The following is a 19,016-nucleotide window of genomic DNA, read 5'->3' on the forward strand; positions in this document are numbered from 1 at the left end:
GGAAACTGCAGAGGAAAAATCTGAAGCTAGCAGAGGTTGGTTCATGAGGTTTAAGGAAAGAAACAGTCTCCATAACATCAAGGTGCAAGATGAAGCAGCGAGTGCTGATGTAGAAGCTGCAGCAAGTTATCCAGAAGGTTTAGCTAAGATTACTTAATGAAGGTGGCTGCACTGAACAGCATATTTTCCATGCAGAAAAAATAACCTTGTATTAGAAGAAGATGCCATCTGGGACTCTCATAGCTGGAGAGGAGAAGTCAATGTCTGGCTTCAAAGCTTCAGAGGACAGGCTGACTCTCTTGTTAGGGGCTAATGGTGACTTGGTAATAGGGGCAGCTGGTGACTTGAAGTTGAAGCTAATGCTCATTTACCATTCCAAAAATCCTAGGGCCCTTCAGAATTATGCTAGATCTACTCTGCCTGTGCTCTACAAATGGAACAACAAAGCCTGGATGATTGCACATCTCTTTACAACCTGGTTTACTGAGTATTTTAAGCCCACTGTTGAGACCTACTGCTCAGAAGAAAAGATTCCTTTCAAAATGTTACTGCTCATTGACAATGCACCTGGTGCATGCACCTCAAGAGCTCTGATGGAGATGTACAAAGAGATTCATGTTGTTTTCGTGCCTGCTAACACAACATCCATTCTGCAGCCCAAGGATCAAGGAGTAATTTTGACTTTCAAGACTTATTTTATTTATTTATTTTTTATTTGGTTGTGCTGGGTCTTAGTTGCGGCTCGCGTGCTCCTTAGTTGTGACATGTGAACTCTTAGTTGCAGAATGCATATGGGATCTAGTTCCCTGACCAGGGATCGAACCCAGGTCCCCTGCATTGGGAGCACAGAGTCTTAACCACTGTGCCACCAGGAAAGTCCCTCAAGACTTATTATTTAAGAAATACATTTCATAAGGCTATAGCTGCCATAGATAGTGATTCTTCTGATGGACCTGAGTAAAGTAAATTGAAAGCCTTCTGGAAAGGATTCACCATTCTAGATGCCATTAAGAACATTCATGATTCATGGGAAGAGGTCAATAGCAACATTAACAGGAGTTTGGAAGAAGTTAATTCCAACCCTCACGGATGACTCTGAGGGGTTCAGGACTTCAGTGGAGGAAGTAACTGCAGATGTGGTGGAAATGGCAAGAGAACCAGAATTAGAAGGGGAGCCTGAAGATGTGAGTGAATTGCTGCAACCTCATGATTAAACTTGAACGGATGAGGAGTTGCTTCTCATGTGTGAGCAAAGAAAATGGTTTCATGAGATAGAATCTACTCCTGGCGAAGATGCTGTGAAAATTGTTGCAGTGACAGCAAAGGATTTAGAATATTACATAAATTTAGATGATAAAGTAGCAGCCGGGTTTGAGAGGACTGACTCCAATTTTGAAAGAAACTCTACAGTGGGTAAAATGCTATCAAACGGCATTGCAGGCTACGGAGAAATCGTTCATGAAAGGACACGTCAAGAGATGCAGCAAACCTCACTGTTTTCTTAGTTTAAGAAACTGTTGCAGCACCCCCAGCCTTCAGTGGCCACCACGCTGGTCAGTCAGCAGCCGTCAGCATCGAGGCAAGACCCTCCACCAGCAAAAAGATTACAACTCGCTGAAGTCTCAGATGAAGGTTAGCATTATTTAGCAATAAAGTATTTTTTAATGAAGATACATACAGTGTTGTTTTAGACATAATGCTGTTGCACACTTAATAGACTACAGTATAGTGTAAACAGAACTTTTATATGCACTAGGAAACCAAAAAATTTGTGTGACTCACTTTATTGTGATATTCACTTTATTGTTGTGGCCTGGAACGAAACACACAAAATCTCCAAGGTCTGCTGAATTAACATGATGGCATTTGAGAGCAAGAAGGAATGACACCTGTCCTGTCTGCTCTAGGTGTGCAAGTAGCAGGTGTGCAGCTTGGAGGACGGGATGGAGGGGCAGTTCCAAAACAAATAGAATCTCCTTTGTGATCAAGTTCAGGGATATGGCATCATTCATGCATTTATTCATTCATTCAGTAAATAGTTTATCACCTGTTCTGTGCCCAGCTCTGGGCAAGGCATACGGCTGTAGACAAAATAAATTTCCTAAGTTGCCTCGAGCACATAGGTGCTTCAAAATCACCCAAGGAGCTTGTGAACGTGTGTATTTCTGGGCTCCATCCCCAGAGAGTGTTATATGGTAAGTCCTGGATGTTGCCCAGGAACCTGCTTTTTAAAAAATACCCCCAGGTGATTCTAATGCAGACCAAGATGATATGAAGACCAGGCTTTGAGAAACGCTGGGCTGGTGGGAAATATGAAAAGGTAATAACTAAAGGAAAGGATGCCAGGAATTTCCCAGAGATGTCAGCGTCCTAGAATTCAAAGGGCTACTGTATGGAAGGGGCAGAACACAGGGCCTGTGTTTTCATGTAGCCATCCTCCTCCTCCTCCTCCTCCTCATCCAATTGAGTGAACTGGGAACAAAAGATTGTGCTGTCAAGGACCAGTTCCAGGTAGATCACATCCTGAGCTTTCCACCAACACTCAGGAAGTCCAAGACCCCTCTCAGGGCAGGGGGGTGTGTGGGCTTGCTGCCACATGTAGCATGTGTAGGGGGCTGGGTGGGGGGGAAGGGGATTCTGACAGCCAAGACAAAATGGCTGCCCAGGAAGAGACGAGAAGGAACTGAGGCAGCCTGGGAAAAGGTCTCCTTCAACTGGTCGGTCAGGGAAACACTGGGCTTCACAGCTACCGGATTGCAGGTGCTGAGACGCAGCTGGAGCAGAATCAAGGGGCCTGACCCGTGGTCCCTGTGTTCAGGGATCAAACTGCTTCTTCAGACACACACTCGATGCATTGCCTGGTGACAGCACAAAGACAGAGATGGATCTGACAGGAAAGCAAAGGGAACCACAGGCCAGCGTGTAGAATTGCCACCAGAGTCCTCGGTGGGCCAGAAAGGGAATAGTGTGGAAATTGTTCTGGGCTAACCTGTAGATGGGCCAAAAAGCATTGTCTCAGAAGTTGAGAGCAACGAGCCCTCCAGACAGTGGTCAAACGATTGTGGGCAAAACCCTGGTCTAAGAGCGACAGCCTCTAACGCGCGTGTGAGTGACCTGGGGCAGGTCGCTGTCCTTCTCTGAACTTCAGGTTCCTGGTTTGTAAAATAAGGGGGCTCAGCAAGATGTCTTCAAGGGTCCTCGGATCTCTGAAGCCTATAAAATTATTCTTATTTAGCAACAATATACCACTGGGGGCTTCCCTGGTGGCACAGTGGTTGAGAATCTGCCCGCCAATGCAGGGGACACGGGTTCGAGCCCTGGTCTGGGAAGATCCCACATGTCGCGGAGCAACTAGGCCCGTGAGCCACAACTACTGAGCCTGCGTGTCTGGAGCCTGTGCTCCGCAACAAGAGAGGCCGCGACAGTGAAAGGCCCGTCCATCGCGATGAAGAGTGGCCCCCGCTTGCCGCAAGTAGAGAAAACCCTCGTACAGAAATGAAGACCCAACACAGCCAAAAAAAAAAAAAAAAAAAAAATCCCACTGAACTTTGCCAGCCTTAAGGGCTTCTGGTCATTAAAGCCATAATATTTAAGAAAATAAAGAGGAATAAAAAGTCTTACAAGGTCACAAAATGCTAAAAATAAGATTAAAATGAAAGCCTGGCCTGCATCTGGAGCCCTGACTATGAGCTGAGATAAACTCCGGTACCCACAGCCCTGCAGTCCGCCCCATGTCGAGAACCCCATTCAGGTCGAATCCTTCTCATGACGGTAGGATTTTGTGTCGTGATTTAACCAATTTGCTTGGAGACAAGAGCAGAGCGAAGGGTGAGGCTGCTCCTCCACTGACGTCCATTCAGCTGGTTCTCCGAGTTCTCTGTGGGCAATGATTCCGGGGAACAAGACTCAGCACCAGGAATCACACAGGGGTTCGGGATTGCGTGGACACCAGGCGAAGTTACCAGCTCGTCACTGTCAAGTGAGTTAATTCATAGACGTGTCACATCCCAGCACCACAGTTGTTGCCTCTACCTTGAGCGATAGCTCAGCCCATCAGAGAAGGGAGCCCCCCCCAAAAGTGCACATCCTTGACTCTACAAGGATGTATGTGCTGGATACCCCTGTCAAAGAACTGCCCAAAGAACCGGAAACACCAGAAACAAGGTTTGCATGCAGTCAAATAAGGACTCAAAGTGGGTGAAGGAAGAACTTTGTAAGTAAGATATTACAGATATGTAAGTATTGATAATACTCCTGTATTGATCATGTAAATAGCAAAGTGACACGTGCAATGCCTGGCATGTAGCAGGGCCCAGAGAGTGAAAGTGTGGGGATTCTATTTCCTTTATGACCTCACAGCTCTTACAGAACATTACCCTTTCCCATGATGACATGGAGTCCACTTCACCTCTCTTTTCAACCTGGGTGGAACTTTGTGACCGCCTCAATGAATAGAATGTGCCAGAAGTAACCCTGCCTGACTTCCCAGGCTAGGTCATAAACGGTGATACGTCTTCTTTCTGGCTCTCCTGGAACGTGCACACTGTGATCTCTGAGCTGATATTACGAAATCCGGTGACCCAGAAGCCACCATGCTGAAGAGAGAGATGGTGTGGAGAAACCACAGAGAGAGAGAGAGCTGTCCAGGGAACTCCAGCTGCTCCATCCTCCTGCCAGATGGGTCCTCCTGGCCTGGGCACCAGCTGGTGGGTGAGGTGACTCCAGCCCCCAAGCTTCCAGCCGCCCCTGCTTTTGCCAAGTACAGCAGAGGCGAGCTCTGCCCTTGAGAAAAATCAGGGCTGTTGTTGTTTTTCAGATTGTGATGGTTTTGTAATGCAGCCTTCAACAGCTGGAAGAGGCTGCCATGGGGGTTGTCACTGCTCTGCATGGGAAACGCAGGCAGGGACTCAGGGTTGGAGGAGGGCGGGAGGGAGCCCACCTAGCAGGTATGTGGGAGAGACCCCAGATAATCAGAGCCTACCCTGGCCTATTTTTCCCAGCTCTAGCGGGCATAGGCCCATCTTAGAATGACCTAGGGCAGCAGGACACAGAAAATACCGAGAAAGCTAGCTAGAGAGCTGGAAATAAGTTCCAAGACCCTTCCCATGCCTGCCCAAAGGAAAGGAGAGAGTAAGCCAAGTGCAAGCGCCCCTGTCCCAGAGCCCCCACAGGCCACAGTGAGGTTCAACCAACAAGGGAAAATCCACCTATGGTAACAGCAGATGGTTCTGTTCCAAGCCCTTAGCCAGGATGGGCAAACTCCAGCCAGCGGGCTAAATCCAGCTGTCTGCCTGTGTTTGTAAATAAAGTTTTATTGGACCACGACCAAGGTCCTTTGTTTGCCTATCGTCTACAAGCGGCACTCGACAGCTGGGCTGGATGGTTGCGACAGACACCATCTGGCCCACAAAGCCTGAGATAGTCACCAGCTGACCTTTCTAGACAAAGGTTGCCGACCCCTGCCCTAAGCTATCAAAAGTGAAATCCTGATGCAAGATGCCCTGCCCTGGTGTGGTCTCTGCTCAGAAAGACCCTCTGGGGTCCACGCGTGCCATCCTATTTCACTCAGTCGTTCAATGCCCGTGAGCACCTCGTGCATGGCAGGCGCCCAGCTCCACCTTGGGAACAGAAAAACGAATAGATGCAGTCTTTGCCCTCTAAGCCATCACAGGGCTGTGCAAGGGACCGCCGCACATTCAGAGGATTATGGTGCCGAACGGTAAGAAGCAGAGGGAGGCCGTGCTGCGGAATTCTGGCAGCCTAGACGGAGGCAACCAATCCTGCTCGGGAGGGGAGGCCAGGGCAGTCTTCCGAGGAATGATGGTGTCAGTGGATCCTGAAGGATGAGTGGGCTACAGGGACAGGTGAGGATGGAGGGCATCTGCACAGAGGGGACGGTATGCGCAGAGGCAGACGGGGAAAGGGGCGGGGCATCTAGAAGGGAGGCGAAGGTGTGAGAGGCAGTGGCAGGAAGGTTAAGACGGCAGGTTATGGAGGGCAGGCAGGACCCGAGGGCAAGGCAGAGATGGCAGATGCCAGGAGCTACAGCTCTGGCCCCACAAAGGACCCTGACAAGTACAAAGTCACTTAGAAGGGGAGAGGGTATGCACAGATCCCATGGGATGTGCCTACCTTCACTGAGACACGGAGGTTTCTATGGGGATCTGGTTTTCTGTCTTCACTGTAGCACACCCAACCCAGGCCCCCGGCGCTCCCAGGCTCAGAGGGCAGGAGCAGCCGGGGCGGGCTGTCCATAGTGGGGAGGGCCGCCCTTGCACACATCGGGGAACTTGCAGCCTGTGCGCTCTGCGTCCTGCCTGCCTTTGCAACTTTCATCTCAGGCCAACTTTCAGGCAGGAAAGAAAGAATACTCACCAGGTAGATCACACGCGTGGGGGAAGGGGGACACAGCTACATGACATGTGTCATCTTCAGGGGACTGCAGGTGACTGGTGCCCTCGAAACCTCTCTCTGAAAACGCAGCTGGACACGTGTCCCAAGGAACAAGTGCGCCTTTGTTAGTGGGCCTGGCATCTGGGAATGAGCAGGGAACAGGCATCTCATCCTTGGCCGGAACACAGTAGATTTAAACTAGAGGGCAGCCCGGGGCCCCCAAACCCTTTTGTTTCTGTATAATACACTCTTCTAGAGTTGTGTTGTCCACCCACTTTTCCTTAATTAGAAGCAGATAACTTTATTGCTGTTTTCATAATATTATGGCTACATACAGAGGTGTTTATGAAAACAATCCTACTTACAAATCCTGCTCCCCACCACAACCCTGCTTATGCAATTATTATTACTGTTGTTGCTGTTATTTTATCTAAAGGATTAAGGGGGGTTTGAGTCACTGCTATGAAGAGGACAAACTCTGAAACAGAAAACCTTTCCTCAGGGTTGGTGGGGGGACCCGGCTTCCATGGCACCAACCTGGGGCTGGACTTGATTTGCCAGGTGTGCTTCCCTCTGCTGAGAGCCTTGCTTTTCCTGTATTAAGAAAACAGAGATGCTGGGAATTCCCTGCGGTCCATTGGTTAGGACTCGGTGCTTTCACCGCCGGTGCCCGGGTTCAAGCGCTGGTCAGGGAACTAAGATCCCACAATCTGTGCGGCGCAGCCAAAAAAACAAAACAAAAGCAAAAACACAGCGATGCCTGGGAATGGGATGAATGCTCAGCTTGGGTGCAAGTCCCAGCTCCTCCCCGACATTCTGGGTGACGTTGGGCAGCAAGTCCTTTCAACCTCGGTGGACCTCAGTTTTTTAATCTGCAGAACGGGAAGCTTGATGATCCTTATACTAAGGACATCAAGCTCTTTTGCAAAATAAAGCAAAGTAAATTAAATTAAACAGTAAAAGCCTATTAAAAACCTACCATCTTAATCCTCAGAGTTGAGAGGTATAAAACTTATACAAACCCATGAAAGCTACAGTCCTCCTGCAGTTTCAGCTCTTAAAACAGTGTGTAGTTGGGTCAAGGATCTATAGATGGCAGCCTCTTGCTAAGATCTAAGGAAAAAATGCTTCTGTTGATCTATACTTTCTCAGCAAATGTAATAGGGCCAGAAAGGAAACAGAAACCAAATAGTTATTTATCTTCAGAAGTCACATAAGTCTCCCATAGACCAACATGGCCATTGAGAATGTTTAATCTTAAAAATAAAAGGTATGTTTCTAAAGTATAATAGTTATTCGCCAATCGTATTTTCACTAGGGGAAACATATTCTGCAAACAAGGATGTAGCTGGTGAAATCTTATCACCTAAATGTTTAATCTTGCGGCATAGACTCCGTGAAAGGAGGCAAATCTTCTTTGAGATACTCTTCAAACAAATCTCCCCCACCATCCCACCCACGTCTCCCCGCAGTGACCTCTTGGATGCCGCTCAGGGGTGAAACTTCATGTCAAAGGAATGGGGTCTTTTCCTTTGTGATGTTTCACGTCATTCTTGAATAATCCAGTTTGGATCTTTCTTTAATTCCCATTTTGTAAGCTTCATGCAAGCAGCTGAAATTTATGTACAAAAGCCTATGCCATTTAAGGAGTTTGCCTTCACTGACAATCAAAGACTTTCTAATTAAAACAAAGAGATAGGAAGCAACCTCAGTGTCCATCAACAGATGAATGGATAAAGAAGGTGTGGCACATATATACAATGGAATATTTCTCAGCCATAAAAAGAAATGAAATTGAGTTATTTGTAGTGAGGTGGATGGACCTAGAGTCTGTCATACAGAGTGAAGTAAGTCAGAAAGAGAAAAACAAATACCGTATGCTAACACATAGATATGGAATCTAAAAAAAAAAAAAAAAGGTTCTGAAGAACCTAGGGGCTGGACAGGAATAAAGACACAGATGTAGAGAATGGACTTGAGGACACTGGGAGGGGAAAGGGTAAGCTGGGACGAAGTGAGAGTGTGGCATGGATATATATACACTACCAAACGTAAAATAGATAGCTAGTGGGAAGCAGCTGCATAGCACAGGGAGATCAGCTCGGTGCTTTGTGACCACCTAGAGGGGTGGGATAGGGAAGGTGGGAGGGAGACGCAAGAGGGAGGAGATATGGGGATATATGTATATGTATAGCTGATTCACTTTGTTATAAAGCAAAAACTAACACACCATTGTAAAGCAATTATTCTCCAATAAAGATGTTGAAAAAATAAAATAAAACAAAGAGATACCGTGTTTACATCATACAAAAATGTGTGAATGACAAGTATTAGGTTGAGCCATTATGAAATGGTTGGTCAAAAATCAGCAATTTTATATGATTCTGGGAGGGATAAATTGGGAGATTGAGATTGACATATACACACTATTATATATAAAATAGATAACTAACAAGGACCTACTGTATAGCACAGGGAACTCTACTCAATACTCTGTAATGGCCTATATGGGAAAAGAATCTAAAAAAGAGTGGATATATGTTTATAACTGATTCACTTTGCTGTACACCTGAAACTAATACAACATTGTAAATCAACTATACTCCAATAAAAATTTTAAAAAAAATTTTTATGCTTCCACCTCTGTGCCAGCATTGGTGCCAAGCACTTGTTGCATAACAGAGATCCAGACCGATGGGGCCCTGCCTTTGTAGGGTCCAGTGGGGTAACAGGAGGGTCAGAGGAGCTGACCTAGGGAGGTGGGGAACCGCTTCTCAGAGGACGTGATGGCCAAGTCGGGACATAAGCGAGGAGGGGTGTCTCCTGTGCAGGTGAAGCAGGGGGCAATGTTCTAGGCAGAGGGGATGGCAGGCCTGGAGGTGTGAGCTCAGCAGTCTGACATCCTGGAAGAAGCCCAGTGTGCCTGGATCAGGAAGGTGGGGAGAAGCCCAGGGAGGGAGGAGACGGAAAGCAGGCGATGGGTAGGGAGGGAAGGGCCTTCCAAGCCGCAAGGGAGAGGGCGTGCTCCGTCCCGAGGGCCATGGGGAGCCGCTCGAGGCTCTGAAACTGACAAATAGCAAGATCAGATTGGCCATTTAGGAAAAAAAATCCCTCTGCCGTTAATGTAGAGAATGAATTAAGTAGAGCAAGAACTGGGGCAAGCTCTCACCAGCTGAGGTGAGAGGTGGGGATGGCTGGTCTAGGGAGGTGCCACTGAGAGCTAAACAGACGGAACGGAGACTGTTTTCGAGATGGACTCTCAGGATTTAGCAGTTAATGGATATGCAGAGAGAGAGGAATCTGTCACGGGTGATGTCCACTCATATGAGAGCACAGGGGGAGGACAGGTTTAGGGAGGAGATGCTGAGTTCGCCATCAGACACGGTGGGGTGGGTCCTCTGGGGTCCTCTGAGGGGGCTTGGGAGGCAGCAGCTGCATCCTGTGATCTGATGCTCAGTGGGGTGGTCTCAGCAGGAGTCAGCACCAGGCTTGGGGCTGGACGAGGCTGTTGAAGGATAATGCTCGGGGCTCGGTCCCCCCGCTTTTAATAGGCATGGGAATCACGTGAGCTTCCATTACGTTGAGCGTTCACGGGCTCCATCTCAGCCGTGCTAACTAGAATCTCAGGGGCGGTTGCTGAGAATCTGAGTCTCTAACCAGCTGCCTAGGAGACCGATGGCAATACTCTGGGACCAAAGTTGTAGGAACCCTCCTGGTGCTACGGAGGCAGAACGTAATAATAAGAACATCAGAGGAAACTGTAAAATTCTATTTCTTAGGAAAATAAATAACCAACATTAGTGAGGGTGGCTTTCATATATGGCTGTCGAGACAGGTATTGGACTTGGAAATCTAAAGACCTGAAATGATCATGAAAATATTAGGGAAGGAAAACTCAGAAACTAGCGTGGACTGGCTCTGAATTCATGTCTTCCTACCAAAATGCCCTCCCAACCGGTATTCTAATATTCAGTGAAACTTTCGTCCTAAAGAGCATTTATGATGGAAACCCAAGCTAGGCAGTTTAAACATACACAATACGCCGAAGAGAATCGAACTGACCATGACAGGGGAGAAATAGATTAAATACATTTGTCTTGATATTCAGAAGAAGCTTAAGAAAACATCAGAGTTCCTTATGTAGTCAAACGTGTCAATATGCCCTCATTGGCTGAGCCTCACCCAAAAGGCTCAGATCAGGGAGAATATTCATCTCTCGCCTGCCCCCAACACGCCCATGGTGCTTTGTTTTTACCTCTATTAGAGCGCACAGCTCAGCCGGCCTGGGATATAAGTTATTTATGTCCTCGTCTGCTGGCCCACCACACCGTGCACCCCTTCAGGGCAGGGACCTCGTCTTCATTGCACCACGCCTGGCACCCTGGCTGGCACAGAATGACATTCAGTCCTTATTTGCTAACTTGAGCTTTCATCAAGCAACAGAGCTTCCCAATCCTTGTCTGTAGTTGCAGAGTTTCTGTTTATGGCAAAGGTGGATTTGGAATTCTCTCCACGATCTCTTAACGTTGAAATGATTTTAAACCAACCTTTAAACCGTTTTAGGAAAAGGAAGAAGGCACAACAAGAGCAAAGGCAGGACGATAGATTGTCTTGACACCCAGAACTGTGGTACATGAAAAGCCTGTGTTGAAAGGAAGCGATTCCTGTGCAGCCCACTAATTTGGGATTCACTGGCGCACCCGCACTTGCACTGCGCTCTTCTGATAAGCTGCAAAATCTAAAACTCCTTATTAAATGTCAGATAAATTGGCTAGCCTGGGGCGAAGAAGGCCTGGGCGGTGTGTGCTCCAGTCCGGTCCCCTGTAATTGATGGGCTCTGAATAAGCAGAACCAATCCAGGCTGATTGTGGATGAAATGACTACAGCCAGCAAAGTTCAAATAAGAAATATGTGAACTTTAAAGTACTTGAACAGAAATCAAGACAGTGAGTTTTTATAAAAATCTTTACTAGCTCAAACCACTGCGGCTCAGAATGACCTTGATCCTTGGGTTGAGTAGCTGGTGGTGCAGGGAACGTGTGCACCGTGTATCAGGCTCCGAGCCATGGGAGAAGCGCGGTGGGAGGGAGAATTTGCCAGATGCAGTGCTCCCAGCCCCCTTGTCGGTGTCTGCGTGGGCAAAGCAGACAGCGACTTGGAGATGTTAACTGCTCTCCACTGCTCCACCTGAGCAGATTTTCTTCCTCTTTTGCTGGGTGTTGGATGGGGTTTTACACATTCCCTTGCCCTTTGGATAATGCAGTCAGGACTCTGGGCTGCCGTCCCAGCTTCTTGTCTATGCCCGGACACAAGCAGGGCATTGGGGGAAGCCCCCAGACCCGGTATCAGCTGAACTTGCAACAGTGCTTCACACAGCTCTGCAGAGCCCGACAATGCATTTTAGGGCAGCACCTCTTGTGCTAAACCCTTCGCAGGTGTTTTTCCCCCAACCCAAGCCTTCCCCCACCCCATCCCCAAGAGGAAGCACCCTTACACCCCTTTCACATATGAGGAAGTGGAAGGTTCTGAAGGTCTTAAGCTATGAAAAGATAGAGCGGATTTCCAGCTGCATCTGTTGGGCCCCGATCCCCTGCTCTTTCTACCACACCAAGCTGTGTCCCTTTGTGACAAATGAAACGGACACCCTTCTGTTTTACTCTAAATGGGATCCTCCTTTTCACCTTCACAGATCTCCCAGCTATTTTGTGAGAGCACCAGATACAAACACCTCCTACAATAACAATACCATACTCTAACTTCTCAGACACCCCAGGGTGGTAGAGTTGGTCCTTCCCACAAAGAATGTAGGCGAGGGGGGAAAAGACCACGGTTCATTTTATCCCAAAGGACTGGACAGGTGGATACAAGAAATGTAGCTAAGGGGAGAGCCTGCTTCCCCCTGAGGGGTAAGGAAGAGGACAATCAGGAGTACTTCATGGAGGAGGTGGCCCTTGTAGGATGGTTGGGATTAGGATTTGTAGATGGAATAGAATAAGAACCCTTATTACTTTTGCCATCTGCAGTAACATAGATGGACTTGGAGAGCATTATGCTAAGTGAAATATGTCAGGCAGAGAAAGATAAATACTGTATGATATGGCTTATATGTGGAATCTAAAAAATACAACAAACAAGTGAATATAACATAAAAGAAGCAGACTCACAGATATAGAGAACAAACTAGTGGTTACCAGTAGGGAGAGGGAAAGGGGGAGGGGCAAGATACGGGTCGGGGATTGGGAGGCACAAACTACTGGATGTAAGACAGGTTCAAGGATGTATTGTACAACACGGGGAACAGAGCCAATATTTTGTAATAACTGTAAATGGAAAGTAACCTTTACAAATTGTATAAAAATAAAAAGTTAATTTAAAAAGATTTTTTAAAAAGAACTCTTATTACATGTCATGCTCTGTCTTCTAAATGCCATACATGTATTAGCACTTCTGTTCCTCAAAACAGCCTTACTAGGTTTTATTGTTACCTCCATTTCATAGATGAGAAAACTGAGGCACAGAGAGTTAAAGTAAATTACCCAAAGACACACAGTGGTAGAAGCGAGACTCAACCCCAGGCAGTCTGACTCCAGTGCTCGTGATTTTGCCCACCGTGTGAGGCTGCCTCTGTCTGAGGGAAGTGGACCATTCGGGCAAAGGCAGAGTGATCTGGAAAGGAAGGGGAGTGTGTGGGAAGACCTGGCCATCCTGTTAGACGGTGGCATGTGCTGCGTGAAGGTCAAACAGAGGTTGAAAGGTGCGATGTACATTGAGTTGGTGACCATTCCTTCATCAAACCAGTGCTCACTGCGCTTCTACTTGGCACCGGGGACTCCAGTGGGCACTGGGAGACACAGTCACAAACCAGTGTTTCAAAAACAGCGTGAGAACAAACGGATAGACACCAAGGGGGGACAGTGGCGGGGGGTGGTGGTGTGATGATTTGGGAGATTGGGATTGACATGTATACACTAATATGTATAAAATGGATAACTAATAAGAACCTGCTGTATAAAAAAACAGATAAAATTCAAAAATTCAAAAAAAAAAAGCATGAGTACAAATGTCTAGATTAGTCTGGAAAGGGATTATTAGCTTTCCAGACTAATCTAGACGTTTCACACTTACCCTTTGCTTATGGCTACCTAAAGCCATGGATATCAAAAGCAAAATCATGTATCTCAAAGTAAAGATTCAGAAACTACTTGAGGTGGGAGGGATATGAGGAGGGGTGAGGGGTAAAATACAGGGTACCCAGTTAAATTTGAATTGCAGATAAACACCAGAAAATTTTTTAATATAAGTGTGTCCCAGATGTTGCATGGGGCAAACAGATGCTAAAAAATTCTTTGCTGTTTATCTGAAATTCGGGTTTAACTTTGTGTCTGCTATTTTTATTTGCTACATCTGGCAACTCTAAACCTGAGTGATCTTTTCGTGGAGCTGCCCCATTTTACAGAGGGGCCAACCGCCTTCCACGTCCCCAGCTAGAGGGACCAGGATGCAGGGACAAGCTTGTAGATGACCAAGTCCAGCCATTCAGCCTCAGCGTGTTCCAGACGCCTTCCAATCCCAACGGGTTAATTCTCCCTTTGGGTCAGCAGCAGTGTGGCAATAGAGCAGTTCTTAATTGTGGTGGGAAAAGTAAGAATTTTGATAATGAAATTTCCCCAGGAGTCAGAATTGCTCTGACCATGGACTCAAAGACCAAAGCCACAATAGAAAGCAGGTTAGCCCCCAGGATTCGCCCCGCCCCTCCCCCAGGTGTACTGTGACCGGCGTGGCTGCATTTGGTGAAACGCTTCAGGGAAAATCACAAAGTCATATCAGCCACAGCTTAGGGGAAATCAAATTTTCCCTTCAGAGCAACATCTCAGGAGACCGTGGCCAACTTCAAGGTGCCTTTATCTGAATACATTCCATTAGGAAAGGAGCAGGAAGAAGCACTGGCCTTTCAAGGTAACTCAATCAGACTCTGTGGCATTCACAGGGGTATCGGTTACCATAAGCCTCTAGGGGCAGCAAGGAGATTAAGACGCGGATTACCTGCCACTTACTGTGTGTCATCAAGGAAAGAGCTGCTTCGGCTACAAGCCCTGCTTAATCGGGTCCCAGCAGGCTTTTCTCAAAAGAATGGCTGACAGCATTTCTAAGCACGTTTTAAACTGCCCATCATATCCGTGATGGAAACTCACCAACAGAGAGTGACAGCAATGTCAACAGTGGCCATTAAAGGAATTTCTGACAGGTGGCCCTTTGTGAAATGATGAGGAGTGTGGCCAGGGAGGTGCTGGGCATGTGATGGAACCTCGGGGCCCACTTACATGCACCCTAACAGCCAGCGTCTTCAGGCATGTTTCAGCTTTACATTATCCGCCTCCATCGGCGTGTGCACTTGGCCAAGATGACACGGCTGTCAAGACAGACATAGCGGGTCTGACACCATCTCTGGTGACAGAGGAAGCCAGCAGAAGTCCCCGCTCTGAATCTGGGCAGCCAGACCGAGGCAGGTTTTCCTCTCCAGTGACAGCCCCGTGTGAAAGCCACGAAGCATGGTGGCCTGGAAAGAGGGTTGGGTCCCAAGCCATTCTACAGTTGACACCAGCAGTCAGCAAACTATGATACGTGGGCCAAATCCAGACTACCAGCTATTTTTATAAAGTTTTGCTGGAAGAACAGCTACACATCATTTACATGATGTGGTTTCATATTATTACGGTAGAGTTGAGTAGTTACTGTATGGCTCACAAAGCTTAAAATATTTATTATCCAGCCTTTACAGAAAAATGGCTGAGCTCTGGTCTATACCGTTCCTTAGAAGAGATCTCACAGCCTTGCTTCACCTCAGACCTGTGCTGGGGTGAAGGGGTTGGAGGTCATGTCTTGACACATTCTATTGAATAAATTCCAAGATGCTGAAGGAGTAATTATTGAAGAGAAGAGCTTACTGAAGCCCAATAGCTAAGAATCGCAGGTGGAGTCATCTCAACTGAGTTCTCTCCACAAAGAATTTCAAATTGACCAAAAGAGACAGAATACCCACTTTTGATGATTTTCCTAAAGCGGAATGCGGATCAGGATCAGAAATCTCAGGTGGCTTCCCACCGCCGAGGGGAGTTAGGAGGGGCCAGCTTCTGACCTTGACCTTGACACAACACGCGCCCAGACCCCCTTCCATCCTTACCTGCCGCACTGTCACGGTATTGTGCTGTTATTACTCATTCTGAACCTGCTTCAGGCCTGTCACATGCAAGAAGTTCAACATCAAGACGGTCAGGCCAACATGTCTCTGCACCTTTGGCTCTGCACCCAAGTGGAACAACTAGATATTCCATGAACACAAGCCGTTCTCGTGCTGTACCCTCCACACAACTGTCCTTTCCTCCATCTGTACTTGCTGACCACACCCGTCCTGCAGGGCTCTTCTCCAGCGTTTCCATGAAATCTTTCTTCATGCCTCCAGTCAGATGGTTTTTCTCACTCCCTGGACCTTCAAAGCAATTCTCCCAAACATCTCAGGTGGGACTGATCAAATGCTACCTGACCTTGGCATTATCTGTAGCCAGGGAACCAAGGCATTCACAAATTAATGGTCTCCACTATACCTGAGTAATACCAAGGTGCAGGGGTGGGCATGGAGAGGATGAAGGTAATGCACTGTGGAAACTCTAGCTACGACCCCGGGACCCCCTTTCAAATTAAATGCCCGCAGGGGAAGTTGGTGGGTCCTTAGACAGCGACTCTGTCTCTATGGCTAAGTCTGTGCCCGGAAAAAGGAGTGTGGACCTTCAGGGGTCAGAGCCAGGAGGAAAAGCCCGACAAAGAAGGTGGAGGCTTTGTGGGGTCTCCAGGCCTGGGTGAAGCTCTGCCTCATGAATGACCAGCCACTAGGCAGGGAGGGAAGTCCTCTTCCGCACCATCTGCATGGGTGGGGGGAGAGGACCGTTCCCCAGCACCACCTCATCCATCCCTCCCTCACGTCGAGGAGGGAGCAGAGTGTCAGGTCACCTGCTAAGTCAGCAAACATTGACTGCACACCTACTGCGCGCCAGGCGCCGGGGGAGGCGGGGAGCGAGACAAGGCAGCTGCCTTCACAGCGCCTACGCTCTGACCCCGACCCAGGCCCGGGAAACACGGGATCCCGGGGGTTCTCCAGGTGAGCAGGAGCCACAGAGCCTTCCCTCTCCACCCAGAGAGGCTCCGGGATGCGCTGCCCAGCAGCTGCCCAGGACTGTCCGGGGCCTGAGAGGGACAAAGGTCACTTATCGCCTCATCTGAACGGGCCTCCTCCACCCACCTTGAGGGCATCTTTCCTCTGTGTCGGAGGAGTTTTCAGAGAGTGCCATTGGAATCTGGGAGGGGAGAGGCCGTTGGGAAACACATCCCCCTAGCGCTCTTATGATGCCGCAGAGAAGAGGCGAAGGTGGGAACCTCGGGTCTCCCCACCCTTTCTGGGTTTCAACCTGGCCCCAGGTGGTAGAACAGCTTAATCGCCCTCAGGGCTGCCTCAGGGTTTGGGGGAGGCCTGAGGAGGTGACCCAATGGCCGCAGAGTTCAGACTAACTCAGGTGTCAGGGTCAGTGCACCTAAGGGCTCTGCACCACGGCCCAAAGGAGGAAACTGGGCTCAGCCTTGATAAGGGATTTGCCCAGATGGCTAGTGGGGGGCTCAGCCCAGCCCCTGGCTCCCAGGACAGTGCTCCCTGCACCCAGTGACTGCTCTAGGGCCTCTGGTTGGGGGGCAGATGAATCAGCCTCTGTACTGGGTGACTCACCCACCTGGGCTGCCCTGCTGGCCTCTGGCTGGGAGGGAGGTTCATGGTGAAGGAGAGCCTCAGGGGCTTTGCCACAAACATTCCAAGGCTGTGGATGCCACTAGCTGCCCACAAGCCCATCTAAGGCCAGAGCAGGTCCCATTCGCCTCAGGATCCCCAGACCCTGGCACGATACCTGACCCTCTGTGAACGCTCCAAGCCCTGGGGGAATGAGCCTCTGTCCCGGCTCCCGCCCCCTGCCCCCCAAGAGGGCTCCTCTTGCCCTAGACGTGGACCCTCTTCCTCTCCTTCCCTCTGGGCTCACACGAATGGCAATGGGGCTGCCCTCCACTGGACGACGGAAGATGGTTTCCCCCATCCATCTGGGAAATCCTTTAAAAATATGATTCTTTGTCTCTCCAGTGACCACAAATTAGGGTTAGGCCTGGGGTCTGACTTTCTAAGTACCACCTGGTTGGAGAGGCCAGGCAGGTAAGACCGGCCGCCCCGTGCCCTTCTCTCTATGCTTGTCCAATCTCCCACCAGCTGCGGAATTTCCGGCGTGGTGGGTACCCGGGCATCAGCGCTCATGCGGCCGCGTGGATGGTGAATCACAGGCAGGAGTGGAAGAGGGGGTCGGGCCTCCCTAAAGGGTATCTGTAAGGTAATCAGGCCTCTCTCTCTCGATCTCGACTCCTGCAGACACTAAGCCCCCCACTGCGCCACTGAGAGTCCTCGCAGACTTGGACCTGGAGCCTCTAGCGCCCTGGCCTTTGCTGCGATGCAAACGGACTTCACCTGCCACTGCCTCCTCTTCCCGTGGAGAAGGAGACTTGTCTGAGCAGAATCAAAACCCAGCGGAGGTCAATTCATTACCGTTTTCTGAGTTCCCCAGCCACCTTTCCAAATGCCAGCCCCTGCGGATGCTCATGCCCGAGGTCGGTGCCTTGCAAGGGTCACCTGTGAGAGGCTGTGCAGAGCGGGGAGGGGAGCCCTCAGCACCCCGGCTCTCCCCACCCCCTGAGCCTTATCCCACCCAACAGCCGGCTCAGGGTGCCGGCTCCCCAACCAGGTGCTCCAAATCACCACCGGGGATCTATCCCGGGAGCAGCCAGTAGGCAAGTGCCCTGCAGCAGGTCCCGAAGCCACCAGACTCGCCTGGCCTCTGCGCCCAGCCGGTGCCACCCCCCTGCCCGGACCCGCAGTCTCTCTCCGATCTCCGACCCCGAGGACCACGCAGGGCTCTCCGTGTCACCGGGAAGTGGAGAGCAATTTGTTTCTACCAAACACGGTTTCTATCGCCCCTTTCCTACCCCGTTGGCTCCTGTGCTAAAGTCGGTCTTTCACTGGAACCGCCGTGGCCTCCCCAGCACCGCAGAGGATCGGCCCCTTTCTCCCTCCTCCCGTTTCTCTCCTCTCTATCAATTTCTCCTTTTTTCTGCCTGGCACAGGTAATTGTGAGACGGTGAGGGAATGCCCTGGAGGATTCAGTTCCAAACGCTCCCCCGCAGTTCTCAGAAGGGCACAAAGAATCGCGGTGAATGTCACATTGAGTCCCTCCAGCTGCACCTGCTGGCCGCCCGGGCCCCTCTGGTTCACTGGGGGGTCACCGAGTGCTCGCGGAGTCTCCGATGGCCGGGAGAGCTACTATGTTTTCAGTTCACAGTGAGATTAAATCTACAACGTTTGACCCGTCTAATTTATTGTGTGGCTGACAGAGCAAGGAAAGCCCATAGGAAGAGCTGGATGCATTTCTCCCCCTTAAACAAAACACACCGTGGAATTTGCAGGAAGCCGTCAGCAGCTCGACGTTTCATTCCAGGCCTGGAAGCGAAAAAGGGTTGTAATGAGCATTGGATTCCACAGCCTGGGC

Source organism: Balaenoptera physalus (genome assembly GCF_965194825.1).
Source record: "Balaenoptera physalus genome assembly, chromosome: 14".
Taxonomy (NCBI): domain Eukaryota; kingdom Metazoa; phylum Chordata; class Mammalia; order Artiodactyla; family Balaenopteridae; genus Balaenoptera; species Balaenoptera physalus.